The 16,235-nt window shown below is 43.7% G+C and overlaps 1 protein-coding gene across 4 annotated transcripts in view; it reads right to left on the minus strand.

Annotated features, from left to right (window-relative positions):
* SLC45A4 (solute carrier family 45 member 4) overlaps window positions 1–16,235 on the minus strand; it is an 84,942-nt gene that overhangs the window by 49,920 nt on the left and 18,787 nt on the right. Inside the window, exon 1 of one of the 4 annotated variants that reach the window (XM_054646133.2) lies at window positions 12,305–12,450. The exons of the other annotated variants lie outside the window; for them this stretch is intronic. The gene's annotated coding sequence lies outside the window, so the exon portion shown is untranslated. Of the gene's footprint in view, window positions 1–12,304; window positions 12,451–16,235 lie in introns of those variants that run through there. 4 annotated transcript variants of the gene reach the window in all.

Raw genomic sequence — 16,235 nt, forward strand, 5'->3', positions numbered from 1 at the left:
ACAAAACTAAAGTCAGGTACTTGAATGAATACTGCACATATTACCTAATCTCAAACTTTCAAAGAGTTTTACATCTTCAGACTATTTCTTTAAACAAATGCTCTACTTTTAACTGAACACTTTCTCTTATCAGTTTATTCTGGTACAAGATAGTGGCTTGGCTTCCACCCCAATTCCCATGAAGATAGTTAACACTTACAGATTCCTTTCTCTAACATTACAACCAGCTAAATCCATTTATCACACGTGGAATTGATAAGGGATACAACATTCATTCCTGAATTATTTTGCTGTCTCATTGTCTGCAAGGCATTTATAAGTGTTTGTTGAAATTAACTGACTTGTCATTCAACTTTACCACCCCAAGTCCTTGAAAAGCAGACAAAAAGTTGTTACCTTCATATGGTGATACATATAGTCCTAAGTATTCAAGTGCTACACCTGCTTGAAGTGTACAGCTGTTAAGAGCAGGCACACCAAAAATATGAAGTGCATAAGGCTTTGAGCAACTGGCAGTTATCCTGGTGACATTAACTTTGCCTAGAATTTCTAAAAGCCTTGTGTAAGCACTTTGGCATACTGGATAGCTTGTTATAGGCCTCTGATTCAAGGAAGAGATTTTAGAATTGATTCTAGACAAGTAGAATTGCCTGAATTGGGTCACTCAAGAAGTCTTCCAAGGAAATCCTACTCTGAAACACTTGAAGGTTTTAATAAATTAGCAATCACATAGGGTTTCACAAGTCTTAATAAGCAGTAGGATGTGCCATGCATTCCTGAATATATTCAGGCTCTGTCAAACTTTGATGAAACCATCACTGAAGTGGGTGGGACACTCAGACTTAAAGGACATTACAACAGCTCCCACAAAGTTTGCTGTGAAGAGTAGCTGGAGTACTCCCAAGTAGCTGGAGTATTCCAAAACAGTATTCCCAAGAAGGGTTTCAGAAGATTTCTGGTGTTGGTCCAGAAATATCAGCCCATGCACTGCGAGCAGGTTTACTGAACAGGGATCTCTCTGCAAGGATTCAAAACCATAGTGTGAAACAAAACCAAAAACCTAACAAATATTTATTCAAACAATGCTTCCTGATAGTGGTTTAGAGAAGGGATTGCACATTTTTTAGGAAGACCTGTGGATTCCAGCAGAGAAACACGACCCAAGTCAGTACATCCTGTTGAAAGGAGATATTCTCACTTTTGTCCTATTGTTCTTTTAGAGGGGAGGATCACCTTATATGACAAATGATTCCTCATCAAGCACAACAACATTCAAGCCAAACACTTCAGTGAGCAAAGCATGCTGTACATCAAATTGAGCCAAGCAGAAAAAACTGAGAGAGGAAATAATCAAAAGGACAGGAACCAGAAGACATGACTACAAAGTCTGAAAGGCATGAGATTATTTTTAAACAAAGTCTTGACAGAGGGCTTCAAATGTAGAAGCTGTTGAAAGAACAACATAATGTGATCTCTCCATGAGGAAGGTAATGATTAGGCCAAATTAGAGAATTAGAGAATATTTTCTAGATGCAATGGGTAACAGAAGTGCTATTATCCATCAAGGGGAGGACAACCAGCAGGTTCACTCCTTCCTTGCCCCACTCATGGATCAACTTCTCATGGCTCTGCAAGCTGAGGTTGCTCCCTGCCATTCTTTCATCCTCCTTGTGAGCACACAGAGTTTCCCATGTCCCTGAGCCCACAAAGGCACAGACATTTGCATGGGCTGCGTGTGTAGGTGTGAGTCTTCAGCAGTAACACAGGAAGCTGAGGAAGAAAACTATTCATTTCTTGTAGCTTGTGAACAGGAAAGTACACCTAACAAAATCTTAATGCAAGTTACTGGTCAGTTCAGAGGTATTTGACATTTTACACTTTAGTCACTTGTCAGAGTGAGGAAGCCCTTAGGGTGATAAATTTCATGCTTACTGAACCTTATTTTAATGAAATGCACGGCTTGCCCTTCTGGGGTGTATTTTATTTTGGCAGCTTTACTGAGAGCATTGTGCTTAGTCATTTTACTTTTTCAATTATGAACAGCACAGGACCAGCATATGCAATAAACTAATGCTTTTATCATTTGAGTAATCACCTGACAGATTTTCAAGAGGAATAAGATTTGATTAAAGCAATCAGCAGTTAACCATAATATACCCTTAACTGTTTTAGGTTTTAAGAGCCTAAATAGATTTGAAATAATTTAATGTTGCTTTGTACAGCAGTCAAGATTTAACAGATGAAACAGGGACACCACATCCTTGTTATCTCATTTAAGTGAAAACCATTTATCATCCTGTTAAGTTTTTATTCTTCCAGTAACAAATTTCAAAGTTCAATGTATTGCCTCTATATAAAGACTTTTGCAAAACACATGGGCAGACTTTTGACCCATAGACTTCTTTGGAGAAGTACATATGATCATATAGTAAAACAGGCATAATTCAAAAGGTCACTTCCATTTTGTTTTAAACCTTTCCTTTTAAGCCAAAAGACATTTAAATTTAAGTTTCAATTCCACATTAAAAAAGCCATGATGTGACACATTACTCTCCTTAACTTGTATTCTGGTTTTCAATCAAGCTGCAGTCAGTTTATGTTAACTTAATTGGGGTAGAGAGTTAGGGGATAAAAATGTCTTAGTTTATCAGGAAAAAAAATAAAACCTGCAGGAAAAGAGTTCACATGGTGTCTGTAAAATTCTTCCTATTTATCTCTAGTAATGTGAACAGCAGTGTGCATAACTCAAACAAGTTTTTGCTATGAAAGCTTTTTCATCTTCCTCTGAGGACTTTGTGTGCCCTTGCTCACCACTCACACATGAAGTCTGGAAAAACACAATGAATATAAAATGTGCAACTGTATTCTGTATTCTACCCAATGAAAGAATATTTGTCACCTTAGAATGAGCATCAACCAGGCTTAAACCTTCACTGGCAAGGAGAGCAAAACTCAGCCTTCAAAACGTGGAACTGAAATTTACATAGACAAATTTCCCAGGTATGAAACGTGAATTCCTTCTGAAGAACAGAGTAATCAAAACAGACTCCAGTTTACTTTAGGACACATGGGCTAAATCAGCCATCTGGGTAGGATCTTCAGAAGCTTGATCCCAGATTTCTTTGCTGAACAGCAAATAAACTGCACACAAGTATGTGCCTTCTCATATGCTTTTTGTTAAACACTCCCTACCATGAGGGGCAGGCTGGACAAGCATTTGCTGAGATTAAACTATTTCAGAAGCACTGGCAGTTCAATGTTGCAGCCACAGCTGAATCCCACCAGTCTGTGAGCAGTGACACCTGCATGTCACTTTGGATACATCCTCCCCACATAGGCTGGGAGTGAAACCCCCCACCTACCTGATGAAAAAAAGCTTCCCAGACTTTCAGGCTTTTGCTGCACAATCTACAGTTTAATTCTGCACCTAAACTACTTAGTCTCAGAAGGGAGTGAAGATCTAACATGAAATTATGGGGCCCAGATATAAACAATGCAGGATGTATTCATTGTTGATGTAAGCCTGCTGCATTTTCATTATTCCCTGCAAGGCTGGAAGGGTCACAGTATTATTACCAGCCTAAGCCCTTTCAGATGCAAAAAGACAGACTTGTGTAGCTTTAGTCTTAGCTGCTCACATCAAGCAACTTAGAGCTCCAGATTGTCCTATGAGGCCAACAAATTAAAGAAGGAAAATTCTGGGCTCTTGCTTGCTTTATCAGATAGGATGGAGTAGAGAAATTTCCAGCCTTGGCTTCCTGCTTTCCTCTCAGTCCAGTCCAATATTTTAAAAATTTCTCTGGTGAAAGCTAAGAATTGGCCAGTGTTCTTGTTTTTCTCATTCTTTGAAAAGATATGACTATTATCCAGACAATGAGAAAGGAAGTTATTTAAACCCTACATCAACAGTGAGTAAGAAAATGAAGTATTATAATGGTATAAGCATAACTGCATCAGGTAAGAATTAAAAATTATGCTGGACAGTCATTAATGCAAAAATACAGAACCCATTTTTATTTAATATTTTGACACAGGCAGGCTTCCACTAAGTTACAGGGAAATGCAATATTAATGAACTGAATGCTGCTACTGGAGATAAACCAAGTGTTGCTTTCATTTGCACAGTACTTTCACCCTGACCACATTCATTTACATGCAAGAAGGAGAGGATAGTGCATAGTGAAGGTGTTATAAATAAGAGCTGAAGTATTCAAACACATGCCCTTATTAGAAAATATACCTTTAGCATTAAAGCTTGGAGAACCACTACCAACACCTCTTTATTTCAAACTTTTTTTTTCACAGAGAAAGCAATTTTACTGTGAATGCCTGAAGCACAGAACTGCAACAACTTTCTTATCCCAAGATCTCCAAATCATTTGGACAGCAGCAATTTCTGCATGTAAAGCTGAAACTTTATTCCCTACTTAAAGAATTTGTCTTTTGTAAGCTATGGTGTGTGTGTGTGTATATATATATCTCCAGTCAATACAATAATTTCACATAGGGATTTAAAGCTTTCTCTGTCAGTGATGTTTGACCATGGGCCACTTAGCAGCATGGCTTTGTCACTAGGTAGCCCCTAAAACTTCAAAAAGGCCATCAGGGACACATCAGTTACTAAGTTCTCAACAGACAGAATGAGGCTGTGATCCACAATCAGGGCAACTCACCAGGTTCATTGAAGGATCCTGCAAGTGAGATACTCAGCAATACACAGACTCCTCACAGAGCCACCCAGACAGGGAGTCTGTTGACAAAGAGCTTCTTAAAGAGGCTGAAGCACAGGGAACAGTGTAGCCAGTATTGTAGCAGTGATAAATTCAGGCATTAATTACAACCAGTTATTCAGTAACCAGCCCTAACAAAGAACTGGAACTGATCTCTTAGAACGTGTTAATTTAGGAGCATAGTTAATGAGGAAGAGAAAACTACTAAGTGCAGTTGAGGGAAATGCCATGCAGTGTTGGGCTGCTGGAATGAGCTGGAAGTTTGTAGTCTGATGAATGTACATGTTTCATAGTTTGCAGCAATTGAGCACTGGGGTTTTTTTTATGTGTATCTTTACCACAAAGAGGTAGGGGTGATGCAATGAAATTGTTCAAAGAGCAGAGTCAAGTTTATACTGTACATCCCTCAGACTCATTAGGTTTTACATTGACAAAGTGATGTTACAGACATCTAGCCATGACCAGGCTAAGAATACCCTGGGACAGAGTAGTGAGGCTTTATCTTAAGTCATCACACCAAGGCTATTACTTGTCCACAAATATATCCTGCTGCTCCTAACCAGTAAAAGACTTACTAACAATGTAATACAAACTCATTAGACACACAGGCATCTGATGTTAGCACAAAATTCACTGTATGGGAACCCAAACCCTTTTATATACAGCTTAATTGGGGGCTACTACACAATTGAACAGCCATGGTAGTGTCCATGTGTCATTTGCATACAAAGAAGATTAGAGATCCCACTAGTGCTATAGGGTCAAAAAGCTTATTTTCAACTGGCACCCTGAACTGTCACGCAAACTATCCCAGAGCAATTGTCTGGAAGGGGACACACCTTATCTGATTCAATTCCATTTCTTCAGTAGACTGAAAGATCTACTATGCAGCTGCATAATGAGAGCTTTGAACAGACTGTACCTGGAAGATGACAAATTGGAAAGGTGATTTGAAAACAAAGCAGCAGAAAAAGCTCCAACTGTAAGGTCAGAAATGACTGTAGGAACATGAAGGGAACAGGTAACTGCCCATTCACTCTCTTTTTTCAGTTCATTGAAGGGAATTTGACTTTTAGGGAAGTGGAAGCCCTATGATGCTGGAAACAATTAGGGTACCTGTGCACTGAGAGGTGGGAGCCTTTTCCCTCTATACCAAAGTTAGAAGCAGAACAAGAGCCAAGGAAAAGAACAAGCCTACGTCACAAGCTGATTCCTCCAGCTACGAATCAGACAGCAAATGGGACGTGCACTGGAAGGGCTGGTGTTAAAGCAAGCTGTGCATTTGTTTTGGGTTATTTTTTGAACTCTTGGGAGTTAGCTGGCCAGCCACACTACTCTAAGGAGCAATAGTTCAGACTGTCAGATCACTCCTCTGGGAGTACCCAGAGCCAGACTGCTCAGGCCAGTGTACTCGCTCAGATATTCCCCTCATGAAATGGGAGGAGGATTTTTTACCCTGCCCCCCACTCCCCCCCCCAAAAAAAGACCAAACAAAAAAATCAACACCCCCTCAAGTTACCTGGAGGCACAGATCCAGCATCAAGACTATTTAAGAGTTGACTCCTGTTTCTGTTATTTGTATCTCCATGTGATTGATAAGAAAGTTGTAGGTTAAACAGTGCTGGAAGACTGTTTGCTGTGTGTAAGTGATGATAGGAAATGAAGTGGCACAGAAATCTGACTGCTCCGCAGTCATCGCTTGCTGGGTTAAGCCACTGGTTTCTGGATGTGGTCCAGAAAGATTGATCACATATTCAAGGGCAGAATGCAGAAGATAAGAGTGACATGCCGTTGTGCTTTTGTAAAAGAACACTGGGTTCGGCCCCCAGTTAGATCATTTATTTATCTGGCACTGAAGGGTGATAATGGCTTGTTTTCAAGTCTCCAAAATAAATGAACTACACTGCATGCAGAAGTAGTCCAGGCCAGCCAGCAGAGGATAGAAAATATGCAGGGTCAGCATAACACTGGTTTCAATTTCAGTTACAAAAACATTAGAGCTCTCATTTAAAACAAGATGAGGAAACTAGGTCCTCTCTCCACTCTGCTGAGAGAACCAACCTTCTCTCCCCAGAATACTGACAAAATCCACTTCAAACAGAGTTTAGCAAAACAATTCAGGGTAACACCTTTCTGCTGCCATTTACACACTAGAATTTTCTTTAAAGTATCTTTGGCTTACTCTTAAGACTAAATCTTATCTCCTACCCTTTTGTGCCTTGCTGCATGAGCAGCAGCTATTGACTGACAATTTCAGTCGTGCAAGGAAAGTATGTCTCAGTCCCCTCCCAGAACACCTCAGGCCACCAGATTAGTCAGTCTTCGTGTAACACTGCAAAAGAGATTGAGTCAAGCCTGAAGTGTCAGGCCAGCCAGGCCTCCTAAAGCTAAAGTTTAATAGTCTTTATCCTCCATAAATGGGAGTCCTGGAAATCAAGTCTTCTCCATCTTTAACTGGGTCTTAAGTTTAGGTAGTTGTCCACATTGTAGAGACCAACTTCCCACCATCTATAGATTGAGATTCATGTTTTGAGCAGAATCCACGCCAGCAAGAGCCAAACCAAGGTCAGGAGCAGCTCTTAAGCCAAACCCAATCATTACCCAACAAAAGCCTTGTGTCCTGATGCTTGCCAGAGTCACTTGCCAAGAGCAAGTTTGATGAGGAAACCTGGCTGCTTGTCCCGAGTTGTTACAAAGCCGTATGCCAGCTGCAGTCCAAATGACTGCACAGCACTTGTTGGAAGTACCAGCAAGAAGGGGCTTTAGTTAATAGCCACCGTGTGCCAGTTAGGTCACAGCACAAACCACTCCATGGCTCAGACACTGAGTGCTCTGAACCCATCACTGAGTGTCCAAAGCCCAGCTTTTAACTTAAGGCAAATTCAGTCTTGGGCAACTCTATTGGAGGTCTAGATTTTATAGCAGGAAATCAGCTCTTTTTCATGCAGAGTACCTTGTTTCACTTGGAGGAATATTATGCTTCTTTACCACACTAAAGAGTAATCATTTTATTTAGAAGAGCAGTAATTACTCAGTGCTTGGATACAAGAGCCCCTCACAGTCCCAGAAGCAGGATATTATATCTGTTTACCAGTGGAAGCTTTGGGTAGTTTCTCTGGGCAGGGCTGTGACCCAACTGCAAGATGTGTGGGTAACTGATAAGCTGCTGACCGTAAAAGTCACCTGACAGCAGCAGCCCGCTGAAAGCACGCAGTCCCTGGTTCACAACACCCCACAGCTTAATGTGTCTGCTGCCATGCTTGGTTTCTGGGCTGCCCAGATCTCCTGTCTGAAAGGTGACTCTCAGGTTTAAAACATCAGCTGTCAAGCTACACACATGGTGTCACTCATCCTGACAGCATTCTGCTCCAACTTTGACAACTGGATTGTTTTCTGGTTTTGCATGGAGCATTAAACACACAACAGCTAGAAAGTGTATTGGACTTGATACAGTCATTATGGGCAGGTGTAATGCTCTGCTTAGGAAAAGTATTGTTTCACTCATGTCATGTTTAATGCTGGTATATTAAGCTAAGCAATGCTCTCTGCACTCTGTAATCCCCAAGTCAAGGGACTACTGCTGAATCAAAGTGTTCAGTAAGGCTGACACTAAGCTGAAGGAACATGAGCTCCAACAGAACAGGTATCAGATCAGTTAATCCATCTCTAAAGGAAACAACTGCACACAAGGCTGTTCTGTTGGCAGTTTTGGTGAATCTTATGCCTAGAGTTGGAATAGGTCACAGCCTAGGATCTTACAAGTATTACAGATATAAAGGTCATGGGAGTGACCCTTGCAAAACTAAAACACAGCACAAACAGTTCTTCATATTACTCATTCCTCTGCAAGCTGCTAAAGCTTCCTCCTCCGTCACGACAGCCTTGTCACTTCCACAGGGCTCGCCTGGAAGATCAGCTGGAAAGCTCCATTTCAACTCCAATAGCTTTGCCTCTCTTCAGCATGCTTTTACACTATTAAAAGTAGCCTATAGCATTGCAGTCAGTTTGAAGGGCAAGTGAAGCTTGTTTTTATGTCAAACATGACACCAGCACACATACACTGTTGCTCAACAGATACTGCTTGATCATTTGATGAAATTATTTTAGGATGGCTTATGTTCTTAGAGGGGCAGAGGAGTTACAGACCACAAGTTAAGCTCAAAAGCAGCTGCCAGCTCCAACTTCTTGTGACGAGCAATGTGAGGGATTTCACTGCTTTTGCCCAATATGCAAGTAGCAGTGCCCACATTCTGCCAGTGGAACTGGCTTTCTACTCTAGGAATTGCTGCTGGAAGTCATAAGGTGCTCAAATAAATGGTACATCACAAACAGAGTTTACAGGCTAGCCAAGAGCAAATGCTCTTGTGTAAAGGAACTGTTTATAGCTTAAATCAGTGTCTGCTGAAGTGTTACATGCAGCTGTGTTCACAACTGCAGGCATCACCTGGCAGGTCATGCCAGCCATCACCTTCCTACCCAGGAATTCATGACCCCTAAAGCTTCAACATCTTTTTTAAGCTGGCAACATATTTTGACTGCATGAAAAGTTTTTCAAATGTTAGATGCAGGTTCCCTGGTGAATTACTCTGCAGGTACCATCCAATGTTAATATTCTCCTTGCTTTTATAAATGATCCATTTAAGTTTATACAGGGATAGAGGCAGAGTCCATGCATTCCTGTCTCAGCATACAAGCAGAGCAACATTATATTACCAAGTCTTAACTTTCTAGCTGCCAGAGAATCCAGGACTGGAGTGAGTTTAAAGGTAATTAACCTTGGAGGTCACAGCCCTGTGAGACAGGTCCAACTTCAGCTTGCTCTCTCAGAGCCTGGATTTCCACCTGGAGGAATCAAGGCATTTACCTCAGAGAGCTCCTCAAACAGGCTGAACACTTGCTTCAGTGGGAAAACTTAAGGTCACATGCACTTAGACATACAAGCATGTGCATTGTTTCAGTCAGAGTTACACCACGCTTCACTGGAAGCCACAAAAATATTCCACTTGTGCCCCCCCACTGAAAAGGCAAATGAACAAAGTTGCACTTCTTGAGTTTTGCTGTAACACAACACAGAAGGAGCAGCAGGTTCATCAGCTGTTAGTCAGTGTTCCTGCCACCTTCTCATGACTAATAAGGACATCTCCAGCAGAAAACAACCTCCCAAGGCAGCACAATACAACTGTACTTAAAACAGACTGAATTTTTAAGGCACATTTCATCTTGGAAGGAGAGGATTGCCCTCGAATGCAGGCAGTCCCCACAGCATCCAAGCAAGATCACGTCAGCAGATACTGCTCATTCCTTTCTTAGCAACAGACTCGCAGAGAACAGCAGGATCCTGCAGGAGTTAACCCACAGCTACACAGGAGAGTTTATCTGTAGAACCACACATTTTCCTTTTGCTGAGGATGCCTCAGTCATACATAATTGAACACAAGAACTGCTATCATTTACTTGCTTGGAGAGGCACAAGCCAACCCATGTAAACCAGCCTCTGACACTCCAAATAGCAAACTAAAATAGAAGTTGTTCCACTGATCCCACCCATTAGATCATGGAAATTGTTATTTTGTCATGAAAACTCCCTTAAGTATCCAATTTAATCTCATTAATAGAGGAATGAAGCTCTCACTTCCAAGACAGCAGCTGCCACTACCTTTGACATAAACAGGAACTCACAGATGTTTTTGGATGCATCTTTAGGAGTTTAAGGTAGTGTCAGCTTTTCAAACTTACAGTAAAAACCACTTCTGTAGGCATTTATAGCCAAAGTGTCAAGTAAATAATTTAATCTCTTGTCTGAAACCTCTTCCCTTATTTAGGAAGGGGAAAACTAGGCATGTTGAACATTTCATCAATCCAGTATAATCACTAAACAAACCAAGCAAGGAAGACCTTATCTTTCACAGTACTGGTAGGAGGGAAGAAGTCACACAAGCCACACAAGCAGTGCAATTACATCAGCAACCCCCCTCTGACAGATATTTTCAAAAAAGCCTGACTTGGGGAGGGAAGCAGAAAGTATTCACAAGCTCACTCTTTGAGCTCAAGCACCTGCTCAAGCCATATTTCATTAAATATTTTAGTAGCACTGTCTGATCACAGCAGTGGAACACGATGCAGCTCACACTGGAGCAGTTTTTGCAGAGCACAGAGGATACATGCTGTAACAGTGCAATTCCTTCCCACAGATCCTCATAATGATGCAGTTATTTGGCTGTGTCTGTACCAAGTGCTGCCTCTCCTTGTAGATCCAATTCTTGTATCAGCTCTTTTCCTGAAGGAGAAAACATCTCCTCTGTCTAACATTCAATATCCTGCAATATCTTTCCTATGCTTTTCCATTTGTAAGTCCCTGAATTAGCCAGGCTCCAGAAACATTGATTCACTCACCGCACCCAGTGCCAAGTCAGAGCCTCGGCAAAATCTTTGCCTCCCCTCCTTTTTCCTCTCTATACCTAGAAAATACTGAAGGCAAAGCACTCCAACAGAAAACTGCCCCATGGAGAGAGTATTTTTCAAGGTCAAGCAGAGTTTCTGCACCTGCTAAAGGTGCTAAATTGAGGCATCTCAAGAGTTGCAGATCACTGATAACATGATCTTAAGGAAAACTGCTGTATTCATGGAGTTTTAAGAGCAAAGTTGGAAGTAATTTCTTTCCCCAGTACCCTCCCACCATCATATCAGGCAAGGAGAGACTCAATTGTTTTGTGATAAAGCTTTGAGATCAGGTGACAGATTAAGTGTGGAATTATTCAAATAGCAGACTACTGAAGTTTAACAGTCTGAAAAGGCACGCTAATTTCCATCTTTGGTCCCTTTGTCAAGTCCTCTTCCAGCGCAGTCTCCACCCAACACAACCCTAAAGGGGCACTTAAATTCTGATGAGAAAGGGGTGGCTATCTCAGACACCCCAAACAAGTCTCTCCAACATCACCTTACTCATTCTTCATCCCTTCCCAACCTCTGCAGGTTCCTTTGACCTGATTTCTCGCCACAGCAGACAGCATTTCCAATTTCCACCTCTGCAGCCTAACATGTCCCTCACTCCCAAGATCCTCATTGTCTTCTCCACGATTTTACATACCCACATCCCAAAGCTCCCCAACCCTCTCACCTTTCCAGTTCCATAACTTCTTCACCTAAAAAACTTATCAGCTCCTAACCCCAAATCTCTCATCCTGATTAGCCCCTCACCCCAAACCCTTCCTCAACTTCACCAACCCCTCACATTCCTCACCTTCACTAGCCTCTCACCTCCTTCATCCCAAACCCTTCCTCATCCTCACCAGCCCCTCATCTTCCTCACCCCAAACCTTTCCTCATCCTCACCAGCCCCTCACCCCAAACCCTTTCTCACCTTCACCAGCCCCTCACCCCAAACCCTTCCTCACCTTCCCCAGCCCCTCACCCCAGACTCTTCCTCACCTTCCCCAGCCCCTCACCCCAAGCCCTTTCTCGCCTTCCAGCCCCTCACCCCCGTCACCCCACAGCTCCTCAGCCGCCCCTCGCCTCCACACGCCGTCCTCACTCCAGACGCCCCTCACAGCCCAAGCTCCCGCCGCCCCCCTTACCTGCCCCCGGGTCTCCCCCAGCACCCGGGACCTGCTCCGTGCGGCGGAGGGGGGAGGCGGCGGCGCCGGGGAGGGCGGGGGGGATGAGGGAGGGAAGGAGGGAAGGGACGAGGTCACTGACGGCGGCGCGAACGCGGCGGCACCGGGCAGCGGCGGCCGCTTTATACCGGGTCCTCGGGAACCGGCACCCGCTTCCGCTTCCGCTTCCGCCCCCTCCCGCCCCCGGGGTCATGAATATGCAGCGAGAGAGGCGTGGCCTCCCGGGGGTACGTGAGGTGTGGGTTATGAATATGTATCAAGAGGCGCGGCGTCCCTCGGGCTGTGGGCGTGTTTCATGAATATGTAACGAGGGGCGTGGCCTCGGCAGGGTGGGGACGGGCGGGGGGCGTTGCTGGGTGGGGGCGGGCGGGCTACGGGGGCGCCCAGGCGTCCGCCGCAGGGGTGACCACGTGAGGGGAGCCGAGGCGGGCGATGGTGGGGCCGGTGTTGGAGGATGGCAGCGTCACAGAGTGACACAGAGTATTCAGGAGTCCAGTCCAACTCCTGGCCCTGCACAGGACAGCCTCAACAATCCCCAGCAATCCAAACAAACTCTCGTGCCTGTGAGAGCTGTCCAAACACACCCTGAGCTCTGCTATGCTTGGTGCTATGACCACTTGCCTGGGAAACTGTTGCAGTGCCCAGCTACCCTCTGGGTGAAGATCCTTTTTGTAATATCCAACTTAAATCTTCCGGACACGACATAAGGGCATTCCCTTGTCACTGGTCACCACAGAGAAGAGATCAGTGTCTGCCCCTCTTCCCCTTACAAGGAAATTGTGACTGCAATGAGGTCTCCCCTCAATCTCCCCCAGGGTGAACAGACCAAGTGTCCTCAGCCGTTCCTCCTATTCCTTGTCTCCTCAAAGCCCTTCAGCATCTTCATTACCCTCCTTTGGTTGCTCTCTGATAGCTTTCTATTTTATATTGTGGTACCCAAACCCACACACAATATTCAAGGTGAGGCCACCCCAGTGCAGAGCAGAGCAGAGCAGAACAATGCCCTCCTTTGCCCAGCTGGTGATGTTGTGCTTGATGACACCAGGACAGGGTTGGTCCTCCTGGGTGCCAGGGCACTGCTGACTTGCATTCATCTTGCCAGCAACCAGGACCCTCAGATCCCTTTCTGAAATGCTTCTTTCCAGCATCTTGTTCCCCAGTTTGTGTAGCAGGAGTTTTTCCCTCTGCCCAGGGTTGAAGGATGAGTCTGTTGACACCGCTCCTGGTTGAAGGGGGGCTCTTGGTTGGAAAGGGAGCACGAGTGGCAACCTGAGGGCTGATGGAGGCTCTACCTGCACTGCCTCTGCCAGGGTAGTGGGCATTTGCACAGAAACAGAGCCCTTGCCCCACTCAGGGCAAAGTTGTGCCAAGTACAGCTGCAAGCCAGCAACTTGGAAGTGCAGGAGTGGGTGCTGTTCTCTACCTGAGACACTGCAAACATGCTGGCCCCAAGCTGCTGAAATTGGCCTTCATCATGAAGGAGAATAATACTTTTTCCTCATGTTTGGCTGCAGTCAAGGTCCCATCCTGCCTCCCACCTTCCCCTGCTGCTCTGCCCACCACAGGCCATGAGCTGCCTCTCCTCATGTCCAGCCCTATGACAGGGTATGTGCCAGGCCACCATGGAGAGGGTGACATGTGGCATTTATTATGTATTTGTGACATCTGCAGAACACAACCCTCAACAGACAGTGCCCAGTGACTCTCAGGACATGAAAACACTTCATTCCCCATGACAGCCATAGCCCTGCCAAATTGGAAGAACCCTCTGCAAACTTGCCATAAAAGACTGTTTTTTTAGCACTGGTGTGTGTTTTTTTTATTCCCAATTAAGGTCTCCTAGCTTTAATTGTGCTGACTGCATTGTGCAGGCTAGCATGATATTTAATTTTCATTACTTACATAAACTGGGGATACGTAAAGCAGCCTGCAAGTGGCATGTAAAAATGCACGTTACGTTGCGTAAGTGTAATTGTTTTCTGTTTCTTGACACACCATTAAGGAGATATTCCAAAACAAGTTTTTTTAATGGTGAACTTCTTTTTCTACAGCTCATGAATAAATAAACCGCAAAGCATACCAGACTTCAGAAAAGGAAAACCACAGAAGGCAAAATGGAAGAACTGTACACATCTATTAAAAAGCAAGATGAATCTTGAGTCTAACAGAGAGACTCTATTACAAGTCCTAAAGAAAAAAAAAGTGAGCAATATTTTGTTCTATGATGCTGTTATCAATATGTTTTTGGTTTTGGGCTAATTCAGACTGAGGGCTGAAAAGCATGCATGACCAGTCATGCACAACTCACTAAATTAAACATCCTCTGGTGAGGATGTCCAAAGTCCATTCAAAGAGTGATGGTTTTTAAGACATACTACAGATGTTTATAAACACAAAAAGTGGCCAAATAATTATCTTAAGTAGTCAAATGGTGAAGATAAAGGATACACACCCATAACAGACCAGTGTAACACCTACTCTTGACAGCAAAACAACATCCATTGTATCAAAACTGCAATACACATGAATAAAACATTAAAGGTTCTTCCACAGAAGAAACAACATATACCTATACTTATAGAAATGTCTAATGGTTCTGTGGTAAGAAAAAAAGTCTTGAATTACTTTATTGAAAATTCTGAGACCCTAACACACCTAAAAACACCAAGAAAGGATCTCAAGATATCATTACAGCTTCTAAGATGTGCTTCTTGTTACCCATGAGTTTGTGGCAGCCCCAGCTACCTCATGTTTTGACACCTCATTTTTAAATAACTGAAAAAAATTTAAAAGTACTTTTTTTTCAGTCCTTTTGTTGCCTGCTGTTGTGGTGAAGTGTGATCCTTACCTCAGCCTGACATTTTAGACCCGTTCTGGCAATGTCCAGACATGTCCAGACGTGTCCAGATATTACTCCACTGTATTTCCTCATGTTATTTTCACTCAGGAGTTGTTAATTCTCAGCTTTTAGCTGAGCCTAAAGTCAGAAAGGGGAATTTTTCCATAAACCTAACATTTTAGTTTAAAAGAATGTGATTTTTCATACTGAGTGAGGGGGTAGAAAAAAATCCAAGGAAACAGACCCACCTTTTCCCTCTGAGGTTCTTACTCAACTCCAAATATTTAACCCATAATAAATAAACGCACTCTCATGTCTTGGCAGGGGAGGAACGAGTGTCAGTCAGGAGCCTGATGTGCTGTCCAGACGTGTGCTACGTTTGCCTGGGAGAGGGGCTGGGAGAAAAGCCCCTGGACTGAGGCTGAGAGCAGGATTGGAGACACCCCCTGAGCCCTCCCCTCAGGTCCCTCCTCAGCAGAGTGGCGAATCCTGGTCTTTGGAGAGTCCCTAAGCGACATGGAGGGATTTGAGGCACTTCAGGGAAAGCTTTTTTTTAAAAAAGCGTTCAGAAATCCCCTTAAAATCTCTCTCTGGCTCTTGGCATGCACGTATCCACTTCAGTGAGTCACGTAGCTGGAGAACCCTCCAAGGTACTGATCCCTTGCTTACCCTCACTTCCCCTGGTTTGTTTGGCGTGGAGTACCCGAGGACTTTAAAAGAGAAATAACCTATAGGACCTCAAACCACTGGAGAGCAGCATCCTGCTCCAAACACCTTGCCTTGTGTCTTGGCATAGATGCTGGAGCAAGGGGTCTTCCCTATTTAATGAGATGTTAATCAACCAGACGGCAGGCTCATCAACAAGCTGCCATGAGTTCTCTGTACTCCATTTCACAGGTACTTGGCTTACCAAATTGTTATGAAAACTCACCATCCAGCCAAGCCAAACAAACACCACCCCCAATATTATTTTACACGCGTGTCAAAAGAAATAACTTGCCGCAGGCCAAGCGGGTGAAGGAATTTTATGAGGCTGCGGCTGATCCTCCCTTC

Source organism: Agelaius phoeniceus, chromosome 1, assembly GCF_051311805.1.
Source record: "Agelaius phoeniceus isolate bAgePho1 chromosome 1, bAgePho1.hap1, whole genome shotgun sequence".
Lineage (NCBI taxonomy): Eukaryota > Metazoa > Chordata > Aves > Passeriformes > Icteridae > Agelaius > Agelaius phoeniceus.